The 12793-nt window shown below is 39.9% G+C and overlaps 1 protein-coding gene and 1 long non-coding RNA gene across 4 annotated transcripts in view; one reads left to right on the forward strand and one right to left on the reverse strand.

Annotated features, from left to right (window-relative positions):
- Positions 1-4492, reverse strand: part of LOC136256104 (uncharacterized) — a 54192-nt gene extending 49700 nt beyond the window's left edge. Inside the window, exons 1-2 of the mRNA XM_066049038.1 lie at positions 4397-4492; positions 3191-3230 (exon numbers count right to left, since the gene is read on the reverse strand). The gene's annotated coding sequence lies outside the window, so the exon portion shown is untranslated. The remainder of the gene's footprint in view (positions 1-3190; positions 3231-4396) is intronic.
- Positions 3594-10090, forward strand: LOC136256105 (uncharacterized). Of its 3 annotated transcripts, none has more exons than XR_010701324.1 (4): positions 3594-3645; positions 8138-8230; positions 8330-8481; positions 9568-10090. It is a non-coding gene; the product is annotated as an uncharacterized lncRNA (long non-coding RNA). The 3 variants fall into 3 exon arrangements; XR_010701322.1 differs by lacking the exon at positions 3594-3645 and adding an exon at positions 4889-5062; XR_010701323.1 differs by lacking the exons at positions 3594-3645; positions 8138-8230 and adding an exon at positions 4889-5062.
- Positions 10091-12793: the final 2703 nt, after the last annotated feature.

Raw genomic sequence — 12793 nt, forward strand, 5'->3', positions numbered from 1 at the left:
TTTTTGATCAATACACCTACAATAACAAAATCATCCCTAATGGTATTTCTGTAGAAGAAAAGGTAAAAAGCAACTCTCCAAAAGCCGGCCTGGCTTGATACTTATACGCTGTACTAGAAGCAGCGTAAGTGGAAAAAGTATGACCAAAGAAGGATATAAAGAAATGACTGAAATAATGTCAATGTCAACTACAACATGCACTGCTTTCATAAAACTTGACCATGGAGTACTAAAATCATTACAGTTATTCCACATCTCTTTATTCATGGCTTGTTTATAAGCACATAACCTAGATTGCCATCCATGATCATTACCACGGAAAATGAGCGACATGCCTATGCACACATAATGCTGTGAAGCTGTTAAATTGTTTCTAGTTACCCTCATTATCTCATGTGTACATGTCCTCCTACAAACTTGCTGCACCTGAACAACTGAAAAATCTTGTTTGTTCTTGTACAGTAGCTGCTGTTGACATCAGTTTAACAAGTTTAGTGCTGTGAGATAATTTCGTAGATTGTCACCATCCAAAATTTTTAGGAAGAAAATTTTCATTTTTTCAGGATGTATTTTTCATGCATAACAGCCAATCCACAAAATACATTCCACCTTAAGGTTACGGGATACTGAGCGACTGTCAAACAAAAATTTTATTACGTAATTACTTGGTGTTGTTGTGTTGTGTATCAGCTGGTAACAGGCTTAAATTGTTGGGAGAATCATAGCTTAAATTGTTGGGAGAATCATAGCACGGTGACTGGACAGTTACAAGGTACAAGAAAACACACGTAACAGTACAACATAACATAGAAACAACACACTTAGCAACTGGCGCACCTGTAACTTGTGTAAGTGCATATGTAGTTTTGCTGACTAATGGCGATATTTTCCTGAACCAAAAATCAGGACTGTCAAACTAGTTGTTAACATTTTGTATAAACAGACTACTAGTTTGGCTTCTTGTCTAGGTCCTGACGGAGCCATTTGTTAGAAATAATGTTTCTAGTGCTTGTGATATCAATTTAAAAATTAATTTTGTGACCACAGTGTCTTGCTTTAGGCCATATTGTGGTCATATTTCAGCAACTATACACATTATTCACAAATCCTCTTGTCAGTCCCTCACAAGTGATGTTCTTCAAACCTTAGAATTGTTAGTAAGTTCTCACGGCTCTTCATTGGTTTGATTTTTTGGTTCATAGTTTTCACTAATTGGCATGGGGACAACTCATGTTTCCATAACAACATTTGAATTCCATGTCGAAGTTAAGAATGCATAAATATTTGATAACAATGCATTAAGAAAAATCAAACCCCTAATCATGAAAAATGATTGATAGTGTACATGTGGGGTTTACAGTATCCCGTAACCTTAAAGGAAACCTGTTATAGAGGTGCACTGATATAAATATTGGTAAAGGTTGACTTTTTAAGCAGATATTTCACTTAAGGTGACACTGAGCGCTTGTGTACAACTTAATCTACGCCTAAAAAGCTATTGTGATAGCCTGTGATGCTTTAGTTTAGCATACAAAGTTTTGTGAAATAACACGCCTTCATTTTATACCTATATGACTCGGAAGTTTCGAGCTAATTTTATAATTAACTTGGCCATTGAATAACCTAGCTCCAAGCCACTTCAGTTACAACCATTTCTTACCTAATAGAACAATTCTACACAGTTCGCCAGTGAATTAACAGAAGCTAATAGTTTAAAGTGTGAATAATGTTAGTTAGTTGCATCAACAATAGTAGCTGGGTGGTCTGAAAGAGTTTGTTCTGCTAGTACACTGAGATGATTCACTTTGCTGTGGTCTATGGATTCTGTGTTGGTTCATGCATTACCACAATGCCAATTAATTTTAATTTTGTACACAGTGCCACCTTAAGTACTGTAATTGCTCATTTTTGATCTTGTAGTACTGTGGGTAGAGCGTAAAGTTGAAGTTTTTGAACTGTTTTACAACGGCTAAGGATTTAATTCCCAAGTAAAGCTGCTGTAATTGTGTTTTCTTTGCTTATACCTTTTCATCGCAGCTTTCCCACAAGACTGTTTTTTCTTGTTACAAAAACGGGCAACCAACATGCACCTTTTAGTAACATATATTGTAGTGTCATACTGAAAACCTTTTGTGCTGCACCCCAACACTAAAAACATCATTATCAGAATCAGTAATTTTGTAGCTATCACCCATATATTGGTAAAAGGTGTACCATGTACCTCTACTGCTATAAGGTACCTACTGGAAGACTCTGTTGAAGGAAATGAGTGTCCTAATACATTTTCCAGTAAACTTTGTGTAAAAAACAAGACAGCTACACCATATGTGTCACAATAATATCACACAATTGCATCTTAATCACGATATAGAAATATGATACGTGATATTTCACATCACTAAACTAGACTAGACATAAGTTTCATTACCTTGTTCTATAAAATAAGATATTGTAATCTCTTACAAGATCTTGTGTTAAGGTAGCACCCTCAGATAAATACAACATGAACACAACAATATGGTAAGACCATCAACAATTAATGTCCATCCCTTCTGGTGCCACCCCTTCTTCTTTGGTAGGGATGGGCAATTATCCAGATAATCATGATTATTTATTGGCAATAATCGACATCGTGTACTTTTCATTGACTAGTGATAATCAATTATCATGTAATGACCGTGATGGTTAGAGATTTATAAGTTAATATTTTTGACAATTTGTGATGTTTAGTGTTTTTTTTCATTACTAGGACAATAATCGTGATATTTGTTCATGACAATAATCATATAGCAACATCAATATCACCCATTACTATAAATTAGATAATAAGTTAATCACTTGAACTTGTTCATGTTGACACACAGTAAGGTATGAAGCCAGTGACCCATTTGCTAGAGGGTGGTCTCTATGGTAAACTGTTGTCATAGACACCATCCAGATTATGTTAAGTGGCACCAATAGTCTGTACCACAAATCATATGGGCAAACCTACAAACTTGGCTCCACCAAATATCCACTTTATTTTAATATTATAATTGTGTAATATTATTCATATTGTAACAATAAAGTGAATGAAGTACAAACACCACCAAACTGTTTGTCCAGTAGGACATGGTGTAACATTCAATATCATACACAAAACATAATTCATGTTTACTGTTCAAAACATATTTTATTTGATAGAACTCACTTATAGTTTGCAGGGCTTGGTCTCCACCTCAGCTGCAACCCTACAAGACACATGGCAACAGAGTAACAACAGGAGGACTTGTAGTCTATGTAGTGAATGGTGGTGTGGATTGTGAGCATGCATATATAGTGGACTGCACATCCATAGTTGTCTAAAATAACCAATCAAATGTGAGCAATCCCATTCAAATATTATTTTCATGTGACACCATAGGCTTTGATGACCACTGATGGGCAATCCAAGACAGGAAAAATTCACACCAAATGGGAAGTGTATAATGTTACATGATCAGTGTTGATGTAAAGCAACAAGAAACATCACAATAACTTAACCACCAACAATAAACTCCTGCAGTGCCAATTACTAAACATAGAGATAACCAGAAAAGTGGAAATTTATGCTGACTATAGGATGAAGATTTCTTAGAAGCCATGAAACAAGAGAACACTGGACAGGTAATGTTGTTATTGACATGAGTTGTTATGACAATATAAATTCACTTCATTGACATAACTTAGCGAATGACACTAAAAGTGAACTACGCTGCTTTTTTATTTCTAAAGTTGATATACCCAGCACACTGAATGAGATGAATGCACAGCCAGCAATGTGACGATATCCATGCATTTTATAGGCTTTTCATGTCAGTTGGCAATACAATTCAGCACCTACAACCAACTTCACTGACACTTGCAATGGAATCTAAACCTGTTGCAACAGGAGCCCACAAGCACCACATTGCCACAAGGTGACAAACTCTATCAGTCATTCCTGCAAACATTAATGTTTGCTGCCTTCAAAGACTTGGTTGTGGGCTTATTGTTGACCAGAATTGAAATGGTGAATACATTTTTATGCACATAGTGCAAATCCTAGACAAGCTGGACTGTTGTCAAGCTGTTTATACTACCTATTCTACTTGACAATTATACAACTCACTGTTCTCAGTCTATTAATCAACAGCATTTGTAGCTATATGTGTGTAATTGTTTCTCGCATTGTTTCAACAATTGCAACCATAGCAACAACTGCATGTACAAGTTGTTCATACACTCGCTGTGTACTCAAACAGACAGTAGCTAAATTCAACGGCTGGGGAATCATACCATACTACAATTGAGTGATGCTATTAAATGGTGACATGAAGCACTACATACACACACCGGTCAGGCGGGCTACTAGTACACAACAGGTGAACTAGCTCACCTTATTGATATACTCGTTGCACTCTGAAATAGACTCGCTGTCGTCACACGCTCGACTGGTTCACCTCCACGTGTAGAACTTGCAGAAACACGTTTTGAAACACGTGAGCATGAAGTTTGGCGCGTTTTCCCACGCATTATAGCTATCGATATAGTTCCTCAGTGAAACAGTTTTAAGTATTATTTAGTCTAGTGACTTTTTATACACACTCTTTATGGATATCTACTTAGCTAATTATTTTCCCCGTGTTTACGTTGTAGTGTTTAATATGCATTTTAAACAAGAGTTAATATAAATTAACTCTTGATTTAAATGTATTAAAATTTTGTTGTTGTAATTGTGTAGCTATGTGTGCATTGTGTAGTGTACTATTGTATGTATGTCTTTGCCAAGGAGGAACGGTCATGGCCATTTGGTAGTCTGGCGCGGCCGCCCCTTCGATTAGAGATTAGGGGATCGATTTATTCACCCAACCTGACGTCAGCACGTGATTATTTTTATTGTACAGGCGCTTATATATTTCTTCATGGTCAACTGTGTTTTCTCCGCGTAACAAAACATTACGAGGGACTATGTTTTAACCATGGCCAGGACGGGCATCTAGTCTAACAGCAAGAGGTGATATGAGATCAGCAAAGTTACCAGATAGCAGCTTCAATATGGAAGGTACATATTATGCACCTATCAATGTCAAGCCCCACCCCACCCAGTACGGGCTATGTGGGGCGTTAGGAGGGGATTTGAACTTAAATTTTGCCCCCAGGGGTGGGGAATTTGAACAAGCGCTCTATAGTAGCATAGATCCTTTACAGTAGTTTTATACGTGAAGTGCGAGAGAACATGTGATAAAACTGCAGCACCTCGTGTACCTTTGTCACTGTGGCTTCTGTTTTTACAACACGTTGGTTGTCAAATCCCCTTCCTATCCCCACCTCATAGGGTGGGACTATGTGGGAATTTGACCTGATAATTCACCCCCAGGTAGGGGAATTTGACTTTCCACTTGATCAAATCCCCACTATATCCCCACCCTCCCCGTACTGGGGGGGGTGGGGCTTAACATTGATAGGTGCATTAACATAGATAGTATAGACTCCGGAGTCTATACTATCTCTGATATTAACTTGAGGGTTTATGTCACTGGCACAGTATATGTGTGCACCAAGCATTGTTTGTAGTTGGAGAGGGTGAAATCCCATCTTGTGAAGGAACAACTCAAGGAGATCCTCTCGCAATGGCAATGTATGCCCTGGCTGTGGTTCCCTTAATTAAAAGACTCCGTGTGGCAGTCCCCAGTGTTGGGCAGATATGGTTTGCAGATGATGCCACTGCGGTGGGGAAACTGAAGCTTTTGCATAAATGGTGGCAGATACTATCCTCTTTGGGACCTAATTTCGGGTATTTTTCTAATGCATCTAAGACAGTGTTGATTGTAAAGCCTCATTTGTTAACTATTGCAAAATCTATCTTTGCTGACACTGGTATGCAGATTACTGATCAGGGCCAGCGCCATCTTGGGGCTGCATTGGGCTCTCGAGAATTTGCAGAGGGGTTTGTGGCCAAGAAGGTTTGTTCTTGGTCCAGTGAAGTGCTTGCTTTGGCTGAGATTGCTACAAATCGTCCTCATTCGGCTTTTTGTGCTTTCACTCATGGGATGATAGGCCGGTGGATATACATCATGAGGACCATCCCCAATGTTGGGCCCCTGTTTCAGCCTCTAGAGGATGCCATCCGTTTGAAGCTGATCCCTGCCCTCACTGGCCATGGTGCTTGTTCTGCCTTAGAGCGTGATGTGCTCTCTCTACCCTGCCGCCTAGGTGGCTTGGGTATTGTCATTCCTGTAGACATTGCTAATTCTCAGTTTACTGCATCTATCAAAATCACACACTCTCTGAGATCTTTGATTGTTGCTCAGAATCTACTAGCCCCTCTACCCGACGTCAAGGCTCAGATTCATCAGGATCGTCGCTCTACTTTGAGGGGGAGGGCTTCTGCGATCAAATCTAATCTTTCGTCACAATCCCAAAGAGTTTTAGACCTGAACAGTGAACCGGGTGCTTCTGCCTGGCTGACAGCATTGCCTTTAGCAGAGCAGGGATTCCATCTGACGAAGCAAGAATTTTGGGATGCCTTGCATCTTAGATACGGCTGGAAGCTCCTGAACATACCCAGTCACTGTGTTTGTGGGGTCCCATTTTCTGCGGATCATGCTATGATTTGCAGACATGGAGGCCTCACTTTTGTTCGCCACAATGCTTTGCAAAACATCACTGCAGAGTGGCTTTCCAAGACATGTCATGGTGTGGCCCTTGAGCCACCTTTACAGCCACTTACTGGGGAGATCATTGCACCTAAGACTGCCAACCGTCAGGATGAGGCTAGGGCAGACATACATGCTAGGGGATTCTGGGGGCAGCGGCAAAGTGCCTTTTTTGACGTAAGGGTGTTTCATCCTAATGCACCGAGCTACTGCAACACCAGTGTCCCCTCTTTGTATCGACGTCACGAGGCACAGAAGAAACGTGAGTATGGTGACCGTGTCAGAGAGGTTGAGCAGGCCTCCTTCACTCCCCTTGTGTTTGCGACCACTGGAGGTATGGGAAGGGAGGCAATAGTTTTCTACCGTCGTTTGGCTGACCATCTATCTCGCCGCGGCTCTAGTTACAGTCAGACTCTTGCTTTTATCTGATGCACATTGTCTTTTTCTCTACTTCGGTCAGCTACAATGTGCATACGTGGAAGTAGGTCCATCTCGCATCGCTCCTCTGATGCCTCTCCTGAGATGGGCCGCATTGATGAGCACAGGGACTTTTAAACTTTCAGCAATCTGTTCCTTTTTATTCAGTTGTCCAGCACGTGCTTTCTTTATACTGGGGGTGGTAGGCAAGGGCAGTCCATCCAGCCCGGGGAAAAAAAAAATAGCCTCATGTATGTGTAGGGCTGAGGCAATCATTTTCTGAGTTGTTTAACTCCAGTGTAGTTTTAGCAGCAATTCTGTCCCCTAAGCAAGAGTAAAATAATGTCCTAAGCAATGCACCCATTCAGTGCCACACTCAACCTACCCGGGTCAGGCAGTGGTGGGGAATTGCAATAGTTATTAGACGATTCTTCACATTCACTCTACAAATCCTCTACCTAGAAATCTGCTTACATGCATGTGCCTCTACCTTGAGGACGACTTAGGTAGAAATATTCATGGCCCAACCAGAAGTATGTGGGGTCTGACAATGTGTGTCCACTCTCTACACATGTACAATTAAGCATACACCTTACACTGTTATAGCGTAACTGAGTGCACTTGATCATTTATTTGTATTGTACTATACACACTACACATATTCAACTAATGTGGCGATCAAAATAACTGTACATATCCTGGTATCACCTTCCTTGATTCACATGATCGTATGTGTGTACAGGCTTCCTCCCTTCAACTGTCAGTATGACCATCTGACTGTTCCACAAAGTTTACATATCCAACATGGAAAGCCTCACACCTCCATGATGCTGTTTAGCATCTGTCTAGTTAATAGTGTATGTGTATTAAAGTTCAGGGTGACTGCTATGTATATGTGTGTCCATGTCAGGGTTGAAACCAGGTTGGCTTATAGAATATTAATTTTGGGTTTAACTTGGACCAGATTACATGTAAAATGAATTATTTAGTTTGATGATGTAGAAGTGTATTAACACGCACCATAGCTTCGTCCCACTGATCTGTGTGTCTGTTTGATATTATAGCTGGTTGGCTTGTTTAGTATGATGTCACTGTGCAACGCTGTGTGGGTATTGCTATCTACTCACGAGGTCTTAAATACCTCTAGTCCCTCCAAGGTGAATTAACTATATGTTTGTATACAATACTACATATACACTACTCATACCATGACGCACAGCTCACACACTTCTAAGTTACAAGTTTTAATCCGACAGGTTTCACCATGCAGCAAAGAGGCCTGATGATGGAGTCGTTCTTAACAATAACTATCACCTACCGACATTGGTTCACCACCGTACAATCCACACTGGACTCCTTCTTTGCAGAGAAAAGAGCAGACAAGGTTTTCAATCACCTTGTATGGTTGGTCAGTGTGATTAAGAACCCTTGCTAGTATGCAGTGTAACATAGACACTTTAGAACCAACCACCAATAGTGTCTTTTGGGCCACTTTATGAACTAGGATACCTCAACATTATGAAGGTGTCCAATTTACAGATTCCACTGTACACTAGCAGACATATACTATGTAGGCGTATATATACACACAAAGCAAAACAGAAAAAGTAAAGCTAGTGGTCATGCCTACCCAGTGAACCAGAACTGGGACACTTGTGTACTACTCAGGTACTTTGAGTCAGTGCCAGCAAAAGGGCAGTAGTAACCCGCAGGAGGCAGTACCATGTCTCTCACATGAAGTAGTGGGCACCCAAAGTCCCACCTGGACCTTTTACACACTATGCGAGATATGGACAGTTGGCGCATTTGAAACTACGGGTTTTGAGACCTACACACACACACAGTCACACACACACACAGTCACACACACACACACACACACACACACACACACACACACACACACACACACACACACACACACACACACACACACACACACACACACACACACACACACACACTACAAAGCAAAGCCTCCGAAATACACCCAGTGAATTAGTACTGAATTGCCTATGCACCTCTCAGGTACTTGCGTCTTGCACAGACAAATCTCCTGGGGCTAAACTACTGTCCAGGTCTCACAGAGAGGTTGCAAAACCTGTAGTTCTACAATGACCCCACTACCACTAACTGAGGTACAGTCAGGCATGTTTCCCTGTAATACCAGGTACCCATTGATGTTACAGCTGGGTGGGTTGCTTCCCCAGTTAACAACACCAACTAGGCATAAGTGGGCATTGAGTCATGAACCTTTCGATTACCAAGCCAATATGCTAGCCACTTGGCTATGCTGCCTCACAACACACATGCACTGCACATGTACACACTACACATAAACACCACTATGTACCTGTATGTGCACCCAAATATCATTATGGTATGTAGATTGTAGATGATACCTCTTTGATAAGGATGGGTTTATAAGTATTTTTATATAATCAAGTTGAACTTAATGTATGTCATGAAGTGTGTTGTTTCCTTTGATCAACAGAGAGAGTGTAAGATGACTGTAGGCTACCCTACAACTTGAGATCTTTCTCTAGAACAATGACAGTGGTCAAGTCAAACTGCCAAGCAAGTGATCATATTAGAAGAGTACACAAAGCTCTGAGGTAACAACCAGTGATGATTACTATACATCAACTGCATGTGTAGCACAAGTATGGATAGTCTTATTGGAATGAGACACACTGGAACAGCAACAGTGACAGAACAATTATGTGTGAACAACGATGAGGCCTAAATGGATTAGCAGAGTGAGATTAGCAAGAGTCTCTGGCCTGAACTGGTTGAAAAATGGGCAGGACTGATATCAATGGCATTTTTGTGCACAAGTGGAAACCATCACATAATATAGCGGTCACCTGCATAAGGTTATTCTGATGGAAATTGAAAATAGTGTTGACATTTCTGCTCTTTAGTAAAAATAGGTTTTGTGTGTAACTGTTTATATTACCTATTTGTTGATCTGGTGTCTTTGTACACGAAATGATGAATTTCTGAAATAAGTACATTCTTTGTGCACAACAAACTGCTGTGTAAGTAAGGTTGTGAAGGACCACTTGGAGCTACGACAAAATTTCGTGATACTTTTTGTCCCACAATCATTTATTTCAAAATTTTCATAGTATGGAGGAAATCTATTCATAGTGGCACCTTTGAGTTTGGTCTGCCAAACACTTAAATAGTTACTCTTAATCACCTTGTATAGGCAGACCTATATTTGGGAAGTGTTATATACTATATCATGGGTTGCAAATTTACACTGCTAGCTTTTGTTACTATTGATTCTTGTTGTACATGTGTACTAGTAATTCTGCTGTGTTAGCTATTTGTCCCATTACACTGATGTTGCTGTCATCTTGTAAGCCTGGTGTCTGTGTTTCTTCATGTCATTGAGCATGGTGAATTTTCTCGCCACTTGTGAAGCACCCATTTTGGAAAACAGTTAGGCATGTTACTGGTGGAGTTACCCTCTCCTCAATACATACCTAAAAATTTAATTAGGAATACACAAACTTAATACTAAACATACTTTAGAACTTTACAGGTTTGGCCAGTTTGTAATTTTTATAAGGACTATGAATGGGTGTAACTAATCACTGGACTGGACTACTGGACTGAGTCCAACTGACATATTATTTTTGTTTTTACACATGCTAAGGTTGGATTTATTGAGTGTCACTAGCTAAGAGCCTTCAGGGGACCTTCAGCATACTGAGCTGAGCAGTGGAATAAGCGAAAACTCTTCTAAGGATTTCACTATTTATTATGTTCTATGCTCCTTACTGTTGTGCTGCACAGAATGTGATAGCAGTGGTTATCCAAAACTCAACTTACCAAAGCTATCCAGTGATGCTCTGAGACACAAGCCATCTGTCCTAGGACAATCTATCTTACCTAACTTCCTTTCAATTATTACACAAGTGTAGGTTTCTTCTGCCATCAAGCTGTCCTATGTGACCAAATGTATTAGAATTGCATCGTACAAACTTACTGCTATTTCCAATACTTATTTGTTCATTAACTATTGCTATCACATTCCCTATGACATAATGGCAAGGAGTATTAAGACTTACAAGTGGGGCAGAGCATAATAAATAGTTATGAAATCAATAGAGGTTAGTTTCTGCTTATTGCATTGCTCTTCTATATTCATCATTCCAGAAGGCCCATAGCCAGCAAGACTCAATGAATCCAATCTTAGCATGTATAAAAACTAATAATATGTCAGTCCAGTAGTCCAGTCCAGTGATTAGTTACACCCACTATGAACTCCCATACAATAGCAGGTTCAGTGGTTATAACCTTTGAAAAGATTTTCATGTAAAACTTTTTTTTCTCAAATCTCAATAACTGTATTTCTTAATCATTTATTTACCTTGACACAGACTTTGCAGCATGAGTTCATGAAAGTGATTTCAATCATACATAACTGTAGATTCTGGTCCTACAGTGAGAGCCTTACTAATATTTTAATAGCTTTGTAGTGCTGTGGTGCCATTATTCAAATCAGCTCCTTCTGACTCTACACATAGGAAAATCTTCACCATAAATAACATCAATAATATCAGTTTCTACAACATGAACATTTGGGTGTACATAGTATAGTGGTGTATGTGTTTAGTGTGAGTGTGTGTGAGTGTAGTGTATAGTGTGTAGAATATAGTAGTGTGTAGTGTAGTGGGTGTGTGTTTGTGTGTGTGTGCATGTGCAGGGCATGTATGAGTGGCTTGTGTAGTGTGTGTATTTCTACTATGTCATGTCTGCTAGTGTACAGTGGAATCTGTAAATAGGACACCTTCATAATGTTGAGGTATACTAGTTCATAACCTGGCCCAACTGACACCATTGGTGGTGGTCCTAATGTGTCTATCTTACACTGCAATGAATGCATACTAGCAAACTCACTAACCATATAAGGTGTTTGAAAACTTTATCAGCTCTTTTTTCAGCAAAGAAGGAGTCCAGCATGGATTGTACGGTGGGTGGTAGTCATTGATAAGAACGACTCCATCGTCGGGCCTCTTTGTTGCTTAGTAAAACCTGTTGGATTAAAACTTGTAACTTAGAAGTGTGTGAGCTGCGCATCATGGTATGAGTAGTGTATATGTAGTATTGTATACAAACATATAGTTAATTCACCTTGGAGGGACTAAAGGTATTTATGGCCTCGTGAGTAGATAGCAATACACACACAGCCTTGCACAGTGACACCATACTAAACAAGTCAACCAGTTATAATATCAAACAGACACACAGATCAGGGTTGAAACCCGGTCAGTACTACTGGTTCAAATGACATTCTATCTGGTGAAACTGAGGGGCATGCACTAAGAGCTACACTATCAGTGCTCCACTGGTAAGATAAGCATATGAGTAACTAAACAGGTAAGCTTTTATAATTAACCATCAGTTATTAAGCATGGCTCTGTGTAAGTTTATACAAGACAGCAAGGTTGTGGCTCACAAAAGAAGCTGGCCTGATAGACCATGACTGGCACAATATCTGAGCATGGCAGGCTCTATGTAAACCTATTCATAATTGGTAACCATTGCATGTTGTGAGGATTTGTGCGTTAATTCTTACAGATTGCAATATGCAAATGGGCATGACTCCATGTATAATCCTGGTCAGTGGATAAGGCTCACAAATAAAGCTGGGATGAGGCTATGGTGCATGTCAATACACTTCACTAAATAATTCATTTTACATG

This window comes from Dysidea avara, chromosome 5, assembly GCF_963678975.1.
Source record: "Dysidea avara chromosome 5, odDysAvar1.4, whole genome shotgun sequence".
Lineage (NCBI taxonomy): Eukaryota > Metazoa > Porifera > Demospongiae > Dictyoceratida > Dysideidae > Dysidea > Dysidea avara.